At 35.9% G+C, this 20,006-nt stretch overlaps 1 long non-coding RNA gene across 1 annotated transcript; it reads left to right on the top strand.

Annotated features, from left to right (window-relative positions):
* Nucleotides 1-331: 331 nt before the first annotated feature.
* Nucleotides 332-19,219, top strand: LOC148119584 (uncharacterized). The gene is made up of 3 exons (XR_015735185.1): nt 332-407; nt 13,354-13,472; nt 14,734-19,219. It is a non-coding gene; the product is annotated as an uncharacterized LOC148119584 (long non-coding RNA).
* Nucleotides 19,220-20,006: the final 787 nt, after the last annotated feature.

The following is a 20,006-nucleotide window of genomic DNA, read 5'->3' on the forward strand; positions in this document are numbered from 1 at the left end:
GAATGACAAATGTAGTTTTAATTTCATTCATGCATAAATGGTTTCAAATAGATTGTTAACATAGCTGTAACATTTTAACATTCTACCAGATGCACGTAAGACTTCTTGACTCCAATCCTTCACAGCACTTAGTATTGTCAGTCTTTTACATTTTAACTTCTCTAATGAGAATCTTTAATTTTTCTCTAAATGTTTCACTTCTGGTGTAGGACAATTGTCTGTATTCTGTCACTCATGTTTTAAATAAAATGCTGATTGGCCAGGCAGGAAGTGTAGGCGGGAAAACCAGACAGGAAGTGGAAATGATGCAAGGAGGGCAGGAGAATTCTGGGAAGAAGGAAGCTGATTCCTTCCACTCCTGCCCAGATCACTGAAGCAGCAGGATGTGAGCTGCCCGACTGAAAAAGGTACTGAGCCACATGGCTAACATAGATCAGAAAAATGGGTTAATCAAGATGTGAACCAGTAAGAAGCCTGACCTAACGGGCCAATTAGCTTTATAACTTACAGAGATCTGTGTATGATTTTTCATTGGGGCTAAACATGCTGGGGAACCGGGTGGGACAGAAACCCACAAATAAACAGGCCCTTTCATGTTACAGAATGGCGCCCATGTGGATAACTGCATCCACAGAAAGCCTGAGAAAGCTTGATAAAGACTAGAGTAAAACATTTTGGTTTTCAGCCATAGCAGGAAAAAAGTTGCGCTGTTTTAAAATGTCGGCTTTCTGGGTCGTCCTGCCAGGGAAAGCTCTGACTCTTTCAAGCAGGTGGTCATGAATACAATGTTGCAGCTTGCTTCCTGGTGAGGACCTTGAAAAGCCATAGGAGCTTTTGAGTGTTGTCTTCTCCATATTCCTTAGCAAATTAAAGACCTATGTGGTCAGAAAAAGAGAGATATATAGTAAATAGAGATTCAAAGAAAAAAAAACCTCTAAATGGTTAAAAGTCCTTAGAAATAAAAAAAAGAAAGAAAGAGAATAGTTGGATGTGGTGGTCCACACCTTTAATCCCAAGGCTTGGGAGGCAGAGGCAGACAGACTTCTGTAAATTCAAGGTGTGGTGGCAGACACCTTTAATTCCAGCACTGGGGAGGCAGAGACAGGAGGATCTCTGTGAGTTCAAGGATAACTTGGTCTACATAGGGAGTTCCAGGACAAAGATATGCAGAGAACCTGTCTCAAAAAGTCAAAAGTTAAAAGTAAAAGTAAAAGTAAAAGAAATAGAGGTTAAAATAAAGCTGCATAAAGATGGAAAATGTACAGAGAATCTTGATACTGTTTGCTATTATGCTCTCTTTGAATTGCTTAACTGCTGAGGAAGGAGCAACAGCTGCTAAAAGATATTTGCTTGTAAATGCTGCAGAATTAATCCAAGATAGACATTTTGAAAATACCTTGGCTTCAAAATTGAAGTCAAAAGATATGTTACTTTGGAGAAGAGATTTTGCTTTTGTTTCCACAGAAAATGAGAGACTGTGGATTTATTCACACATTTAATCACAGGCCAATTAGCTTTATAATTTATAGAGATCTCTTGTGTAATTTTTCTCTGGGACTAAACAGCTGGGGGTGCCAGGCAGGACAGAAAACCAACAAACAAGCCAGCCCTCATATTACAACTTCTCTTATGTGGTAACTTTGTGTGGTAATTTTTCTTGAATTTTACATTGCCTATTCTGGCACACAGAAATAATAATGCCATCCTATTACCAAGTACTTTGTGTCCATTTTCTAAATTTGTTTATTAATTCTACCAGCTTATTACTAATTGATGCCTAAATGGTTATGATATGTACAAATAAGAAGTTCCACTCCTTTAGAACAATCTTATACTGTTGTGGAATATTATTTTTAAGGTGTGCTGTATTTGTTTTGCTGTAGAATATTACTTTTGTGATGTAAGGATGCATTGCATTCTTTGATGTTGCATTCGTTTAACTCTGTAAAGTTGTAATTTTGTGTGCCTGAAACACGTGATTGGTGTAAAGAGCTGAACAGCCAATAGGTAGGCAGGAGAGAGAATAGGCAGGGCTGGCATTTAGAAATAATGAATAAGAGGAGAAATCTAGGAAGAGAGGGACAGAGTGAGAAAAGTCGGAGAGAAGGACATCAGATGGCAGCCACCCAGCCACACAGACAACCACAGAGTAAGTTGGAAAGAAAGATATATAGAATAAAGAAAGCCAAAAAGCCCAGAGGCAAAATGTAGTTAAAGAGAAACAGTATAATTTAAGATAGAAAAGTTGGCTAGAAAAAAGCCAAGCTAAGGCCAGGCATTCAAAAGTAAGAGTAAGACCCTGTGTATTTATTTGGGAACTGGGTGGCCAGCCCCCAGAGAGTTAAAAAAAATCTACAATATACCATTTATTTCTTCTGCATATTTATTTTCTCTCATTGTGGTCAATGGTACCTTGATATCCTTAAAGTAACCTTATCTTATATTATTTAACCACAGCTAAATTGTTATTCACTTCAATGTTAGGGTGTTTGTTATGCAGTTTTATCACTGTTTTCATTTAAAGGCAATTTTACATATATTGTATAAACTGTGTGAGTGGGGAGGTGAAGACATACATGCAACAGAAAATATATATACTCCTGCTTTTTGGATAAAAATTTCTTTGGACAATCTTCCTTTAAAGTATTTAGAACAGACTTCTTCAACTTTCTTATCACATTCTCAATATCACTTGTCCATAAACTATGTCTTGAGTGACATTCACTCTGCTATAAAACAAAGAATTTAAAATATATGTTATTATATTTTAAGATAATGTAAGTACATTGTATGACTGTACAAAACTTGAGGAAAAAATAATTTATTTTAAGTAAAGTTTCTGAAAATAGTGGCTTTAAATATCTTCCAGGTTGATTAGCCCAATAAAAGATGACTAAGTTTGTGCAGCTGCTCTGACAATGCCTTGTAAACTGCTCTTATACACAAATATACAAAGAAAACCTGGATCCACAGAGGTGTTATGTTTGAAAACTAGAGAAAAATTCAGCATTCTATATTTGACTTGATCTTTCTTTTGTAGTACAGAGAAGGCAAATTGCTCTTTAAGACAATATATTTAATTGTGTCTTGTATTCAGTGAATATTCAGAATACGCAGAAAAGTTAGTGATTTTGCACTAACTGTGTACTCTGTACAGAGATGCTTGAGAAAGTATGCCAAAGTCCAAGAGCCTTCAGTAATGTTCCTGTTTCCTTTAACTCAAGATTTGAAAAATACTCTTGTACTTTGTTTCTGTTATTTTAACTGCAATTAATTCCCATTCACTTTGGAAGAAGAGAGTCTAGCCTAACTTAATCCCAAATAGAGAACAAATTTTCTCTCAAATATTTATTAAACAATTATTTAATCTTTACTCAATTTATTTTTAATTATTTCTTTGCCTAAGATTACTTGGTTGTTCTATATCATATCCATTTTTCTGACTCCTATATTTGTAAATATATTTATTTTATATCTATTATACATTATTGTGATTAACTACTATATCTTTATAGCAACAATGCAAGTTCTTTGACTATTTTTTTTCTGACAAAGTTCTTGGTTCTTCTTCATCACTTTTTATATGTGCATGATATTCAGTGTGTGAGTTTATGAAGGATTCTGGTAACTTTAAGTATAATTTATAGCTTCACAGTGCTGAGGCTTCTCATAAGAACATACTCTAGATCTCTCTTTATTTAATCTCAGAAATATTATAATTTTTTTAGCTCTTGAGTAGTTATTAAGTTTATTTATGGATAATTTTCTTTTAGAATTTCATACCTAAAAAGATGTTATACCTTCATGTGACTCAGGAAAGGCACCTGTTTGGACATTTGCCACCTTTTTCTACTTGGTCAGGTACAAGTTAATGCCTGATCATTGAAATAAACAAACAGCGATACTCAGGATCTTTTTTAAGAGCAAATGAGTCAAAAAGAAACACTTTTAACTGCATAGTGGAAGTGCATACGGAAGATCAAGACAAAGATTCCTGTTGAGAAGTTTGGGAGAGTGAGTTTGTGCTCAGTTCCATAAGCTCTAGTAGACATCTTTCCCCTAGTAGCTCTTGCACTCTCTTGGCTACAATCCAAATGCTGTTAGAAAGGTAATGTTCTATCTAGCACATTTTAAAGAGGGCAAAGTATGGGTATGATGTAAAGTTTATGAACAAAGTCAGAGGAAATGGTAAGAATAGTTACTCTGTGAAGTTCTATTTACATATTCTTCCAATGGCTATATGAGGAAAGTATAGTCATGAACAACTTAATAAGATGAATTAAAATAGAATTTAAAGAAATAGGCAAAGCCCTTGCTGTGCATGAAAAAGGTAAATTCTAACCAATGAATTTTGACTTGTATGATTCTCAGCCTATGTGTAGCCATATTCTGATATTGTGAACACTGACAAGAAAAATGACAAAGAAGGAAGATGCTGAGGAGGAGGAGGAGAGCAAGAAGGGGAAATGGCAGAGAGAGAAAGAGAGAGAGAGGGAGAGAGAGAGAGAGAGAGAGAGAGAGAGAGAGAGAGAGAGAGGAAGAAAGAGAGAGAGAGAGAGAGAGAGTCACTGTCTCCAAAATGTAGGCTATGGAGTCTGCCACTGACACTGCCTAACTGAAAATGAAGCCGTGACAGAATGATGGAATTGTGGGGTAATTTTCCTTTGTTCAAGACTCACTATGTAATATTCATATTTTTTTGCAAAATAATTTGATAGAATCACTTGAGAAGTTTAGGTGAGTTTTTTTGGTATAAGTCTTAGGCATTATGGAAATGAGGAAAGGTCGAGAAGTTGAAGAATTCTAACTGAGGGTAGAGCAAAGTAAAGGTTTAGCAGTCATTCAATTAATTCAAATTCTTCTTGTTTGCAGTGTCAAAAAGCACATAGGCAATTTTCATGTAGAATTGTTACAGGGCAAAAGTACAGATTAACATTTACTGTAGTAGACAGTTGCTAAAGCTAACTACTTATTATGATTCATCTCAGATGCGGCACATGCAAACCTTTCATGGCAGTAGAACATATTCTATTGCAAGCACTGGGCTGAAGTGGAAAGGGAATGTCACTGCTAAATTCTAGCCAAGTACTTGCAACAGTGCACAAATGACCTTAGTACACAATGTTTTTGTGTTCTCAATCATTAAGAAGGGCTCTATAATTGCTATGTTTAGTGGTTTAATAGAATAAATAAGTTCATGTGTTTTAAGCATTTCATAAACTGTGAGCAATATATGTGTCAGGAGGGACACATAGGAATATCCATTATATAGTTAGGTTTATTTAAGTCTTCTTATATATGCTCCACACAAAACAACAACTAACACTGAATAAAAGTGATTTTTCATTTAAAATATTATATATATTTATTTAGTACAATTTAGGAAATTTAGAGAAAGAAAAAACTCACCAATTTAGACTCAAAACTGGATAATAGCTGTGTAACTGTTAACTATTGATTTATTAATGAATTTAAGAACTTGTTAGGTTCCTTTTGATACATGCCTAACAGCTAATAGTCATGGTTAAAGTTCTGTAGTACTTACCTTTTGCCAAGAAGTGTTCACAAATTATCTCACTGTACCCCTAGAATTGCTTTATGGAATAGAAATTATTTTAATCTTATCACAGAGGAGAAATGGCTTTTATTTTACAATATAAGACATAAGCTAAAACAAAGACCTTCACATCAAAGTTGGACAAGTCAAACCGAAAGACGGAAAAGAGACCCAAGAACAGGCACTAGAATCTGAGACCCACCCAATAACATACTCAGAAGTTTATTAAAATATTAAACTGAAAGCTATAATATGTAAACAGTGGACCTGGTGTTGAACCATGTATGTCTTGTGCTTGCTGCTTTAATTTCTGTGAGTTCACATGAGCTTTGCTCAGGTGAATTAGATTTTGTTCTTCTGGTGTCCTATATCCTCTCTGAAACTTCCACTCATTCTGTCTCCTCTTTTGTGGGGTTCTCTGAGGTGAGGAGTTTGATAGAGATGTCCCGTTTAACGCTGTGTGTTCCAACGTCTCTCTCTTCGCATTATGTCTGTCTGCAGATGTCTGCATTTGTTTTCATGTGTTGCAAGAAAAAGCTTCTCTAATGATGGATGAATAAGGCACTGATCTATGAGTATAGCAGAGTAACATTAGGAGTCATTTTATTGTTAATATTTTTAAGCGATTAATATTTGATTTTTTCCCCCAAGTTTCTGTGTAATCTGGTCTCTGGTTCTTGATCACCCAAGCAGTTTTGGGTATGGGTTCCATCTCAAGGGGTAGGCCTTATGTCAGTCAGACATTGGTTGACTACTCCCCCAAGTTTTGTGCCACCATTATCCTATCATATTTTTCAGACAAGACAGATTGCAGATCAGAGGTTTTGTGGCTGGGCTGGTGTTTATGTTTCTCTTTTGATAGCCTGCCGAGTACTTTCCATACCCAAGACACTAAGAGAAAGTAGTTTTAATTACTTAAATATTATTTCAACAGAAGGCTTAGAGACATGCATTTATAAAATATAGTATAATGTTTGAAATATTTATGTAGTATGGAATAAAACAAAAGAGAGGTAAAATACACATAAACTATATGATTTGTTTTAAGAACACTTAATATTTATGCTTTCTGAAGCTTTTTGAAAATACACTGATATTGATATTAACTGTATTCACCAGCTTGCACAATAGATACCTTGAATTTTCTTGTTCTATCTAAATGAAATTGTATACAGTTTGATGAGGATTTCTCTCAGTTTTCTACTCTACACCCCAAGACTCACCTGTAGTGATATTTCATTTGTATTTTAATAAATAAAGCTTACTGGAAGATCGGAGAGACATTGTCATATTCTAGTTCAGGATGCTAAATTAAGAATATGTTCATACTCCTTACCAAAAGTTTTCCAGCTGTGTGTTTTTCCCAAAGGATCTGATGTTTTCAAGCTTAGAAGTGATCACCTGCAGTTAATGAATCTCTACAGTGCCGTTGGTATGGTACATTATACTGTCTGCAACTGTCTTACACAACCTCCAGATGGATTCAAACATTGTTTGTCCTTGTAAATATTTCTCTAGATCTGCCAGATACCCTCTGATTATGAACTTATTATTTAGGGGAAGCAGTCAGTGAAGTTAAGATGCAATTGTGGTAGTATCTAGAAGGATCTATGCAGTAATGGCTCTCAGTGCCCCTTTATGAAGCCTTTCATTTTGGTTCTTCTATTCTATTGCCAGTGATCAAACTAAGTCTAACAGCTCTTCTTTCCAAGTGACATTTCAGTGGATGAATTAAAACAGAATAGAGCTTCCTGGATTTTTCTGTCATATTACAATGAACACTGGAAATAAATCAGGGAGAGACCATGCACCTACAAAATTGTTAAGTGACTCCCCTGGTGCCTGTGTGTGTATCATTGCACCTGGCTTATGTATTTAGCTCTATTCTAGGAGACACTAACATTCATTTGGAGAGGAGGAGATTCAGACGTTATGAATTTATAGCCATCCCTTGAAGTTCTAAGCGATTAGATTAGCCAAAAAGTGCAGAATAGTGCTGCCTACCCCTAGTGTTGGTTCAGGGCCATAATCAGACAGTCAGACACAAGGGATCTCTTCCCAGGACTTCTAGAATTAAGATTCTTTCCTGATGCTCTCAGATTTGAGTTTGTGGTCATATCAATCTGTAGCTTTGGACCTAATACATAATGGAGTCAATATTGAAGAGACAAGAATACTAGGTGAGGTGAAAAAAATATATCATGGGACTGCTTTTCAAGTCTTTATAAATGAGGCAGCATGGAAACTCAAGTGTGAGGACTTCTTTCCTGTTCAGATGCTAAGTCAGTATCTGCTCATCAGTTAGCTTTCCTGGAGCAAGTCTTTGATTGATTATAATACAGAGATTATAACAATGATCTGTCTTGTTATACACAGATTATTTTAAGAGAAGAGAATTCATCAGCATCAAATAGTTTATAGAAAGAGGCCAAGTCACAAGGGGACGTTCATAGCAGAAATAATGTAGTGGGAATAATTATATTTGCACATACATTTCACATATCCTCTCATTACTCATTTTAAATATTCAGAGTGTTTAAAACACTCTGGCTGTGAATATACGCTCATGCAATGGGTTTTCCCCAGCAGTCCTACACAAAAGCAAATGCCTTTTTTGTGTGTTAATCCACATACTTTCTGCCATTTGAAATGGCAAAAAAACAATCCTTATTAATTCATTAACATGAATTTTGTATCTCTGAAACTCTGAAGTTTTAGGTTTAGCTTAACAACTTAAGTTTTTAAATATATTTTTAGGTAAAATATAATTATATTGCTTCCAATCTTCTTTCCTCACTCCAGCTCCTCCCTTCCCCCTAACCCAACCCTTCCATGTAGCCCACTTCCTCTCAAATTGATGGTCTCTTTTTTTTATTAGTTTCATCACAAAACACACATGTTTACATATACATTATTAAGCACACACATATATGAATAAGTTTACTTCTAGAATTTATGTGCATATGATTTCAGGACTGAATACTTTGTATTGGATATTAAATTATGTAGCTTGAAAACACAACTCCCATACCTAAGGCTCAGGGAACATGAGAGGAGAGCAGGTGGAAATACTGTAAGAGTTAATGGATTGGGAAGTCTTCTGTAAGAATATGTCTTCTAGGAATGGCTGCCTAAACAAGACCCAAACAATGACAATATCTAGACATGCTAACAACACTATTTATTCACATTTTGTAGCCTATCTCACAAACAACTGTATATTTTTAAATACAAAGCATGTTTAAATTATCATTTAAATTACTACAATCTTTGCTTTCAGATTTTCAGGTAAAATTTATTTTCCTGGAGGCAGTTTCATACTTATTATATAGTTCCTCATTCCTTTTCCACAATTACTCATGTGCCAGGTGGCATATCTACTGCTATTTTAGAAACCCAGCCTGAGAAGCTGTGCCCACAACTATAGCATGGAACTTCTGAATATGAAGTTTGCAGAACCCAAAGACACAGAATTGTAATTGTGGTATAATAGGCTTTGCCATAGAAAGAGATATTTGGGACTTCACAGATAGCCAGCACTCACTCTCTCTACTGATATACTTCCTTTGTGGAAGAATACATACGTACAAATAATCTGCAAGGTGGTGACTTGTGATGCTCACAATCTGAATTTCAATGACTCTATTGAAATTGCACTGGGCAAGCAGAGATATCTTACATTCTGAATTATGCCCTACATAATAACGAAGGAAACCAGATATAAGACCAATGCTCCTGGGACTGTGTTGTCCTTCTTTATTTTCCAAAGTTGTTATTTTCCTACAACATAGCATATCATATACTATGAACCCTGAATTTAATATTTTCATAGATTTAGTCTAAGTACTAAACTTTCAAAGGGCTTAGATTTGAGTGGTAGAATAAAAACATTAAGCTCGATGCTAAGTTCACACACTGTAAAGTTCTCTACCCATTGTCAAGTGAGCATAGGCTGAAAAGAGATAGAACATAATCAAGATATCAAATTCATTATCAGTTTTCTCTTAAGTGACTTCTTAAGTAGATGCTTACCTGTAATTTATTACAGATCAGAATAAAATTTATTCCTAGGAATTATTTAAACATGTATGTAACCACAAAAGTCCTCATTCACTTAATTATCAACTTAGGAATTAAAACCTAGGCTTCTAACTTTACTTCATTGTCCATCAAATCATAAGCCTAAAACAAAGTTCACCTATTGTGAGGTTTTTACTCTAGCTAAAAGTGTAGATCAGTGCTTCTCAACCTGTGGGTCAAAGCCCCTTTGGGGGTCTAATGACCTCTTAATAGGGGTCACATAAGGCTATTAGAAAACAGATATTGACATTATACTTTGTCATACCAGCATCATATTACAGTTAGGAACTAGTAATGAGATAATTTTATGAGGAACTCTTAAAGGGTTGCAGTTTTAGGAAGGATGAGAAACACTGGTCGAGAAGATCTCAGAGGGTGAGTCTTCAGTTCTCTCTATGTATTTTATATTCATGAACATTCTTTAAATACAATAGTTTATAATATTAGTAGAAGTTACAGAATAAAGAGTGTGATATCTCAGGCCAAACTTCGGTAGCAGAGTGGTGTCAGTAAGAGAAAAAATTCATTCTTGATCTTCAACTGTCACTAATCTGACCTGAGTGATAATGGTTCCAAAATTATGTTTTGTTTTGAGCTGAAGTATTCCATTTGACCATGCAATGATTATCTTCTTTGAGTATTTACTTAAATGTATTTAACTTATTCTTTCATTTCCTTTTTATTGATTTTATTGAGCTATACATTTTTCTCTGCTCCCCTCCCTTCCTCTCTCCTCCCTTTCAACCTTCTCCCATGGTTCCCATGCTCCCAATTTCCTCAGGAGATTTTGATTTTTTCTACTTCCCATGTAGATTAGACCCATGTATGTCTCTCTTAGGGTCTTCATTGTTGTTTAAGTTCTCTGGGATTGTGAATTGTAGCCTGGTTTTCATTGCTTTATATCTAAAAGCCACTTATGAATGAGTACATATGATACTAGTCTTTCTGGGTCTGGGTTACCTCACTCAGTATGATGTTTTCTAGATCCATCCATTTGTCTGCAAATTTCAAGATGTCATTTTTTCTGCTGTGTAGTACTCCATTGAATAATATACCACATTTTTCTTATCCATTCTTTGGTCGAGGGACATTTAGGTTGGTCCCAGGTTCTGACTATGATAAACAATGCTGTTATGAACATAGTTGAGCACATATCCTTGTGGTATGATTGAGAATCCTTTGGGAATATACCCAAAAGTGGCATTGCTGGGTCTTGAGGAGGGTTATTTGCTAATTTTCTGAGAAATCGTCATACTGATATCCAAAGGTGCTGTACCAGCTTGTACTCCCACACCAGCAATGCAGAAGTGTTTTCTTTACCCCACAACCTCTCCAGCATAAGTTGTCCTCAGTGTTTTTCATTTTGGCCATTCTTACCGGTGTAAATTGGAATCTCAGAGTTGTTTTGATGTGCATTTCTCCAATGACTAAGGATGTTGAACATTTCCTTAAGTGTCTTTCAGTCATTTTAGATTCCTCTGTTGAGAATTCTCTGTTTATGTCCATACTCCATTTTTTAATTGGATTATTTGTTCTTTTCATGACCAATTTCTTGAGTTCTTTATATATTTTGGAGATCAGTTTTCTGTCTGATGTGTCCTTTGCTTTACAGAAGCCTTTCAGTTTCAGGAGGTCCCACTTATTAATTCTTTATCTTAGTGTCTGTGATATTAAGGTTATATTTAGGAAGTGGTCTCCTGTGCCAATGCATTCAAGTGTACTTCCCACTTTCTCTTCTTCTAGGTTCAGTGTGGTTGGCTTTATGTTGAGGTCTTTGATACATTTGTTTTGTGCATGGCGATAGAAATGGATCTATTTTCATTCTTTTACATGTTGATATTCATTTATGCCAGCACCTTTTGTTGAATATGCTTTCTTTTTTTCCGTTTGATATTTTTTGCTTCTTTGTCAAAAATCAGGTGTTCATAGGTGTGTGAATTAATATCTGGGTCTTTGATTCGGTTCCGTTAGTTCTCCTGTCTATTTTTATGCCAATACCAGGCTGTTTTCAGTATGTAGCTCTGTAGCAAAGTTTGAAGTCAGGGATTGTGATGCCTCCAGAAGTTCTTTTATTGTACAGAATTGTTTTGGCCATTTTTTTTTTTGCTTTTCCATTTAAAGTTGAGTACTGTTCTTTCAAGGTCTATGAAGAATTTTGCTGGGCATTGCATTGAATCTGTAGATTGCTTTTGGTAAAACTGCCATTTTTACTATGGTAATTCTACCTACCCAAGTGCATGGGAGATCTTTCCATTTTTTGATGTCTTCTTCAATTTCTTTCTTCAAAGATTTAAGGTCTTGTCATACACATCTTCCACTTGTGTGATTAGATTTACTCCAAGATACATATAACAAATAGGATCTGTTATGATCTTCAACAATATTGAGCTGTTATTAGAAACAAATATCTATTGTTTTTAATAACATGATGATATTGGGCACCAGCAGGGGCAGAGGTCATTGTCTGAGGCTTTAGGAAGTGCTGGCTTTTGTTGTTGTTCTTTGTTATGTTTTGTTTTTAGATGCCAGTGTTCGGAAAGAAGCTGAAATGATTGACAGGATTCACAGGAAGGAAGTATTGAATTGTATATTCTCTATGATATTAACAATTAGACTAGCTATCAGTTAACAAGAATTGTCTATGAGTGAATAGGGGTAAGTATCTAATCTCAACATTCAAGAGATAGAAATATACCCAAATATGTGGACGGGAATGAAGGACTGGGTCTGTGGAGACCAGAGTGGCATTGAGAGTACATTTGTCAATGCCACAAAACTGGACTGTGTCTGATGCTAAGAGGAGAGCCATTATGACTTCCTTCTGTAGAAGGGAATGGTGCAAAGATAATCTCCCTCTCTTTAAAATTATGGTAGCTAGGAAGCCATACTGCAGGGAAGAAACATTTTGTAATACCTCACTCTACATTTCATTGTTTCCTAACCCATGAAGACCCAAAATTTTGTTTTGGTGTGACATCAATTTCATTATCAGAATAAAAGTCCAATTATTTTCTTGCTTTATGAGAAGATGAGAAACCAGTTCACGGTATTTTTTAGTGTAGTCACAGTTTGATATTTCTTCTGTTATTCTCTTCTAAATGGCATATTTTGGAAACTGAGTTTTATTTATCATTATAATAGCAATCTGAACACTTTATCACTTGACCTCAATTTTTTCCTATTGTGACAGCAGGACATATATATGCCGCATTTCAATTTAATGGGGAAAAAAAAGTCTTTCAGATTGGTTTGGGTTTTGGTGAATTGATTGTCACACATTTCAGGAAAATATCACTTGGGGACATGTAAGGGCCCACAGATGTAAGCCTGTTCCACCTTGACTGGAGGTCAGAGAGTTTGAGCTTAGTTTTGCTCTTCCAAAGTTTTTGACAACAGATGTGGCTACAAGCAAGTGATTCTGACCTAGGGTGTGGTTCATCAGTATTTTGTGTATAGAGGTATACCAAAGACTGGAGAATTTAATTCTATTTCTTATATCATGCTAATGAAGCCCATTAGCTCCCCTCTCCCCATTTTGGAGTGAAGTATATAAGAATGTGGAAAAAAAACGCTGATGATTCAGTATTCACTGATTTTCCCTCTGCTTTGTGTTTCTGTCTTTTATTTCTCTTATATCTCTGTTCCTTCATCTTAATAATTCTCATCCTCACACTCCTACCCTGGAACGCACAAACTTTGTTGAGGTTGGTCTACAGATGGAGCAGCAACGTGTGGCTTAGGACGCACAGCAAATAACACATGGACATGTGACCAATAGTCTACGAGATAAACGTGGAGGACACCGCAAAATGAATATTACACTGTAGATATGGAGGTGAGAACTGAGCGCTCAGACATAGGCAATAATAGATAATAAAAGAAGAAAGGCAAGGAATGAAATACCAGGAGTAAAATGTATATAACTGTAAATATAAGACTAAAAAATAGTATTCAACTGTCTACATTTATACACTTGGTCTTATATATTTTCTGATGGCACAAAAAATACACTTGTTTATATTTTGATAGTTAGAGGAGCTGTGGTGGAGCAGAAACAAATGCAAAACTTTTTAGCATTTGTAAATATTCTGCTCCCTCTCCTACAGTGAGCATAGCCGCCACTACTTTCGGACTTCTCTTGATTCGGAGAGGCCAAAGGGTGGCTTCACCTATGCCACAGCTGCTGCCAATGCTGAGTAAACATGAATGCTGTTGTCACCAAGCCTGCCCGCACATGCTGTTGCTGACTCTGGACCGCACTAGCCGTGGAGCCAGGGAAGACAGGAGACACAAAAGATTGGAGGGCTTGGGTGCCAGGAGCCAGTTGGCAGAGAATGGCTAGAGGCATTTTGTAATTAATAAGAAAGCAGGGGTATTAAAAAACAGTGTGACTAAACCCGCCCAAGCTTGGGGGCGCGGCAATCTCAGAGTCGCTGCAATGGCAAGTTTCTGGGAACCTGAGCTCCCTCAAAAATTTGCCGGTTGATCCTGGTCTATGGCCGGACAGCTCAGCATGGCCTGTGCTCTGTCTAGGCACAACAGACAATGAGGGATCGGCCTCCTTGCCGCAAGTTCCTGGTGGGACCACAAAGCAGCAAAGAGCACAGTTGTACCCGACACTGCTCCCAGTTTCTGCTGTGAGCCCAGGCTGGTTTCCAGTCTGAGAATCAAACTGGAGTAGTAGCCTAGGGCCCAGTCAAGTGTCTGCTGAAATGCAAATGCATCTCCTGCCAGGTGTCTGTAAAAACCGGTCAGCTAGGCATCCTTGCAGCTTGCATTAGAAAGATAGTTTACAAACTTTAAATAAAATATCCAGTGGCTATGATCAGATACATATATGTGTGTGTGTGTGTGTGGCATACAGAGGATCTTGAGCCCCCTTAGTGAGATTATTAAGGGGAATAATGATTTTAATTTCCCCTGGCAGTTCACAGAAGTTACTAAACAAAATGCTGGCTCTAAAACAGTATGCAATTAACGTGCCCATAGGGCTTTGAAAAGAAAAAAATGAGGGACTTATACCCTCAGCGTATGTTGTAAAGGAACCAATCCTGTTTTAATATGCGGTTAAGGGCATATGTATGCTTTGTTCATAGGTAGACAATAAAGTTTGATGAAATGATTGCCTGTCAAAAAGAGGATTAGCAGTACTGATGACATCGAAGCCACGGACACCCTCATAGAAGAGTTGGGGTGAGCTTCCTGAAACTGTGAAACTGTGTTCTTGACTTTCTCAAAGCCATTGTGCTGCAGTCTGAGAAAAGATTTTGGTGATTCCTAGCTTCTTGGTGGATCTACTGCACAGACTTCCAGACTTCAGTGTGCCTTGTTTACTTTGGACCTGGCCTAAGAACACTAACTGTGTGTTTGGCAGTTTATCCATACTATATCTTTGGACACAGAACTCATTTTTGAGTATGGTGTTTAATCTTCTATTGAAATAAAGGATCTGAGAACTGAGACCTCAGAAAATTTTTCCCTCTGGGGTAAAGAGACTTGTTAAAGCAATGGAATTATTATGGAGGCAAAGAGCAAATGAAGACCCTTTTCAAAAATGAGGAGAAATAAGCGAAAAGTTTTTACTGCTGCTCAGAGACTGGGAGAGTTCACAATTATCCTTGAAACCTAGAAACTACAATACAATTATACTGTAGGAGGCAAAAGAATTTCATATCTTACCTTTATAGAAACCTCTTCTTGTCTTTTGATTAGGACAGATTTAAGGGAACTGTGATTTGAGAAATTATGTGTTTATTGTTAATTTCCATATAAGAATTATGGTATTGACCCATTAATGTTTGTAATTGTGTTAGATCATGATGAAGATGCTACTGACTAGAAAAAAGTTAGAGCTTGTCTGAGAAAAATTTGACATGATAATTCTTTAGATTTGATATGTTTAATAAGACAAATTTGGATTTTGCTTGTAGCTGAGAACGGTTAAAGATATCCTAGTTCAGTTTTAAAAGGCAATCTCACCTCTGGTCATCCTCAATTCCTTTATTAGGAGATATTGTAGCCATAGGAGTAAATATGTCACAAAGCATTGTCTGCTTGCATAGGATTAACTCTCTTCACAGAAAATTGCCTCAGAGGTATCCAGAGCCCAGAGATGCACTCCCCTTAACCCTTTATTAACAGAGGCTGGTTGTCAGAGACAGGTAAGATCCCCCAGGCAATCTAACACAGTACATATAGGATGGAATATATGTACCGATGACAGGTAAGTCTGGAAAACGGGAAAGAGGCCCCCAAGCCAGGCACAGTCATCTTCTCTGTATTAGAAGCACCGTCTTTATTAAATAAAAAGAAGGAATTGAGAGGGTCCACAAATGTGAGCCTGTTCTACCTTGACTGGAGTTCAGAGAGTTTGAGTTTGCTTTTGTCTTTCAAAGTTGTTGACAACAGATGTGGCTACAAACAAGAGTTTCTGACATAGGGTGTGGGTAATTAGTAATTTTAGGTATAGAGGTTGATCTGCTCCACCTGGACCAAAGGCTGGAGAATTCAATTCTATTCTTTATATCATATTAATGAAATTTGTTGCCTCCCCTCTCCCCTTTTTGTAGTGACGTGTATAAGCATGTGAAAAAGAAGTAGGTGATTTAGTATTCACTGAATTTCCCTCCCAATGCTGTTTTGTGTTTCTGTCTCTTTCTTATCTCATATCTCTTTTCCTTTGGCTTAATCATTCTAGTCCTAGAACATACAAAATTTGTCGAGGTTGGTCTTCAACAGGGACATGGTGTTCCAGTCTGGATTCTGAACTCAGAACTATTGCATTCTGTAAAAAGTTTAGAAAAATTGAAGATACAGTTATGAATCTGCTTTTACCAATAAACTTATGAAGACCCATTCCATATAAAATTAAGAGATACTATGCTGAGAATAATACTGGTAGGTACATTGTGATGGGGAAACAAAAGGTGATTTGTAGCCTCCTAGTTTCTAGAGTTAAGGGTAGGTTTGTGGTTGGTCCCCATTCCAAAGTGAACTGAGGATTGAAAAATTTCTTAAACCCATGTCTTAACATCAAGGTTTACATATTCATACTGCTATATATATATAGAAGATTAAAATTATGTAATATATTTGTATATCAAGACTTGATGAGCATGGAAAAGGTCCATTCTTTCTCATCTGATGATATTGGAGGATTTCTGTTTTCTAAATTTTGTTGAGCTAAGAAGAAAATTAATACTAATTGTCTCTTAAGACTTAATATGTCACCATTTATATTGTTTCCATTTTGTGAATTTGAATATTTTTTATGGTTTCTTCATAATGACAATGAAGTGAATTATTTAGGCTATGCAGCTAAGGTCAACTACAGAGTTCAGGCCAAAACCAAACTGTGGTGGCTTCCCACTGTCCGTGGTGGGGGGGATTGGTCACTACTGTTCTGTCTTCAAATACTCACATTGAACTTTATTGACACCGAACTTCTTGTTGGACATTTTAAGTTGTTTATCCAGGGTCCAACATACTTTAACCTACATAGTTCTGGTGATAATTGCTGCATTTCCAAATTAATAGAAAAACTGGCACAATACTCAGTAATATCAGAGTTTGTTATTTGTGAAGTGCCAATTTTCTGTAATTAGTCAAATTTCTAATTATCACTGGAACTATTCATTAATATTTGAAGCAAGATAAAAATGATAGAAATAATTTTCTAGTGGCTAAAATATTGAAAGACCACCTGCTGTCACCACTTTGATGAATCCATTTCTTTGTATCTTGTCAATCTATGGGATAGTTGTGAAGAAAGTGGAAGATACATTATTTTCTCAAGTGCTATGATGTGATGCTTCCAATGCAAGGCTTATAAATTGTTTAACTCATAAGCTGGGGAAGGCCCACACTTAATCACTTAATACTAGTACGTTTTAATGAGGTCAAAGTGGCATGTGTCATTAAGTAAAGGGCACAATTTTCTACATTTATTCCATATTATGAGAAAAGGCATTTATTTGCAAGCTTTATCCACAGCAATGCTAATTATCATTATTAAATCACATAATGTTAGAAATATGATAAGCTTATGAACAGCTACATAGAAAACGAGCTATCATTTTCAAAGTTTACAGAATATTCATCACGATGGCCTTTGAAGCTTGATTTTGAAACATGTTCTTTGACCCAGAATAAAAACTAGTATAAATGTAAGAGATATTTTCAAAAGAGTTTAAAAATATGTGTTTATTAAAATATAGTATATATTAGAACTGATTTTTATATTTAGCCCATGAGGTGTTCTGAAACAGTGAATTACTAATTTATTTAACAAATATTTTCTAAGATATCTTAAGAAAATAGGGTAGCCATATAAAACTACTAAGTCACAGATTGCAGGGTCTTATTAGGGGAAAACTAGTTGGCCAAGAAGCTTTGTGACCCAGGGCGTTGTTGAAATAAGGATCAGAGCAAGACCAATGAGTGAACGAAGCAGTGCCAGGAAGTAGAGGGTGAAGAAGGTAAACATAATAGTCAGGGAACGAGAGAGTGATAAGTTAGAAAATTGGAAAAGATAACCTTGGCTGAAAGGAGCTGAGGACAGAGTTCGTCACCAGTTCGTATCAGATCAGCTGAGTTACAGCTACATGTTCAATGCATTATATAACAACTCTAATGTTTAAGAAAGAGAAATTGGTCAACACACATGACCATGATATTAAATCTGTATTTTTATTTATAGTGAAAGGAATATATTGTGTTGCATGGTAGAATTTATGATTCAAGGTAATTTCTATGGACTTCAGAAGGTACTTTGCAATTTAAATCTTGCAAACTCACATTGTGTTTTATAGCAGGAAGGGTTCTTAGTTTCAATACCATTGCATTCCTAATCTCTAGGTTAATTAGTAACTCTGGAGAATGACCACGTCAGATCCACAAAGGCGTAGAAACATGTGTTTCCTCCGTGTTCATTCATCCTGGAGGCAACTATCTGCAGAAATAGCCTCAATTTCTTTCTTATCTTATAGACTTTCTAGAATCATTATTTGAGCTTTGCTCCATTGGGATCAAGTTCTAACTTCAGGATATCTTTTCCAAAGCCTGACACTTAGAGATTAATGCAATTTCAACCTATACGCTGGTCAGGAAGAGTCCATGGAAAGCTGCTTAGCTGATTGTAGTTCAAATTGTACTTTTCAAGATATATGAGACTGTCTATCTCAAAAGAGATCCAATTTGGCTACTGGATCAGTCAGCAATCTTAGCTATAAAAGAAATTCATTGTGTCTGATATATAGCTAGAAAGTGAACCATATTAAAAAGATATTGGGTAACTTACACATTCTCTTCCAAGGCCAGAGAACAGTTCCAAGTTTTATACCCATAATGCAGTTGATAATAACATTTCAAAATGTTATGGTTACTGATAGAGACACCACTAGAGCTGGGCACTGGAACTCAGTATGTTTCTTAGAATGCCAAGCTGTACCTGGAATCACAGTCAGTATTGTCCTGATATTGCACAGCTGTCTAATCCTTGCTGTTTGAAGATGAGAATGGGTCGATCAGTATCTATGTGCAAGGAGGCCACACTGTTTCAGACAAGGGGAGGCTCTCCATATACAGGCAGAGGCTTTCGTATCTGGCCAAACCCTTGGGATGCCTTTCTTACTTCTTTTCTTCTCATAATAAAATCATGTCAAAGACAAAAATTGATTTATTAATGTATTATTTCATAAAATTCCTGGGACTATATAGGAGATTAAATGTCTTTTAATCCTTTTTAAATTCTACTTTTTTGCCTTACTAGTTTACACATATACTACATACAAAAATAGAAACACAGAGGACATTATTCTTTAAGTGTTTTGTAAGGTGTGCAAGTCTTAGCAATGTACTATGTACCTTTGTACCTAAAGGTAGTCATACAACACTATAAAAAATTTTATAAGGAAAGATCATAAGTATTCTTATCATTAAAAATAATGATGATAAATAAAGAGGAAACTTTGAGAGGTTAAAGGTGAGCATATGTACATATTGTAGCAGTGAGATGAATACAAATGGAGTGTCCCTTATTTGAAATGTTTCAGACTAAGTGTTTCAGATTTTGGAATTTTTCAGGCTTTGAGATATTTGCATATACTTAATGATATGTCTCGGAGTGAAGCTAGAAGCTAAGTGCAAAAATGATAAATGTTTTATAAATATCTTACATACATAGTGTGAAGATAATTTTATATAAATTTTAAATAATATCTCATGACTTGTTGAATGAGATCAGATGTGTAGTTTTCATATGTGTATTATCATCTTGCATCTCAAGAAATTTCAGATGCTGGGAATATTTTATATTTTGGGTCTTCAAATTGATAATACTCAACTTACATTTACCTCCCAATTCATCAGG

This window comes from Myodes glareolus, chromosome 16 (assembly GCF_982192425.1).
Source record: "Myodes glareolus chromosome 16, mMyoGla1.1, whole genome shotgun sequence".
Taxonomy (NCBI): Eukaryota; Metazoa; Chordata; class Mammalia; order Rodentia; family Cricetidae; genus Myodes; species Myodes glareolus.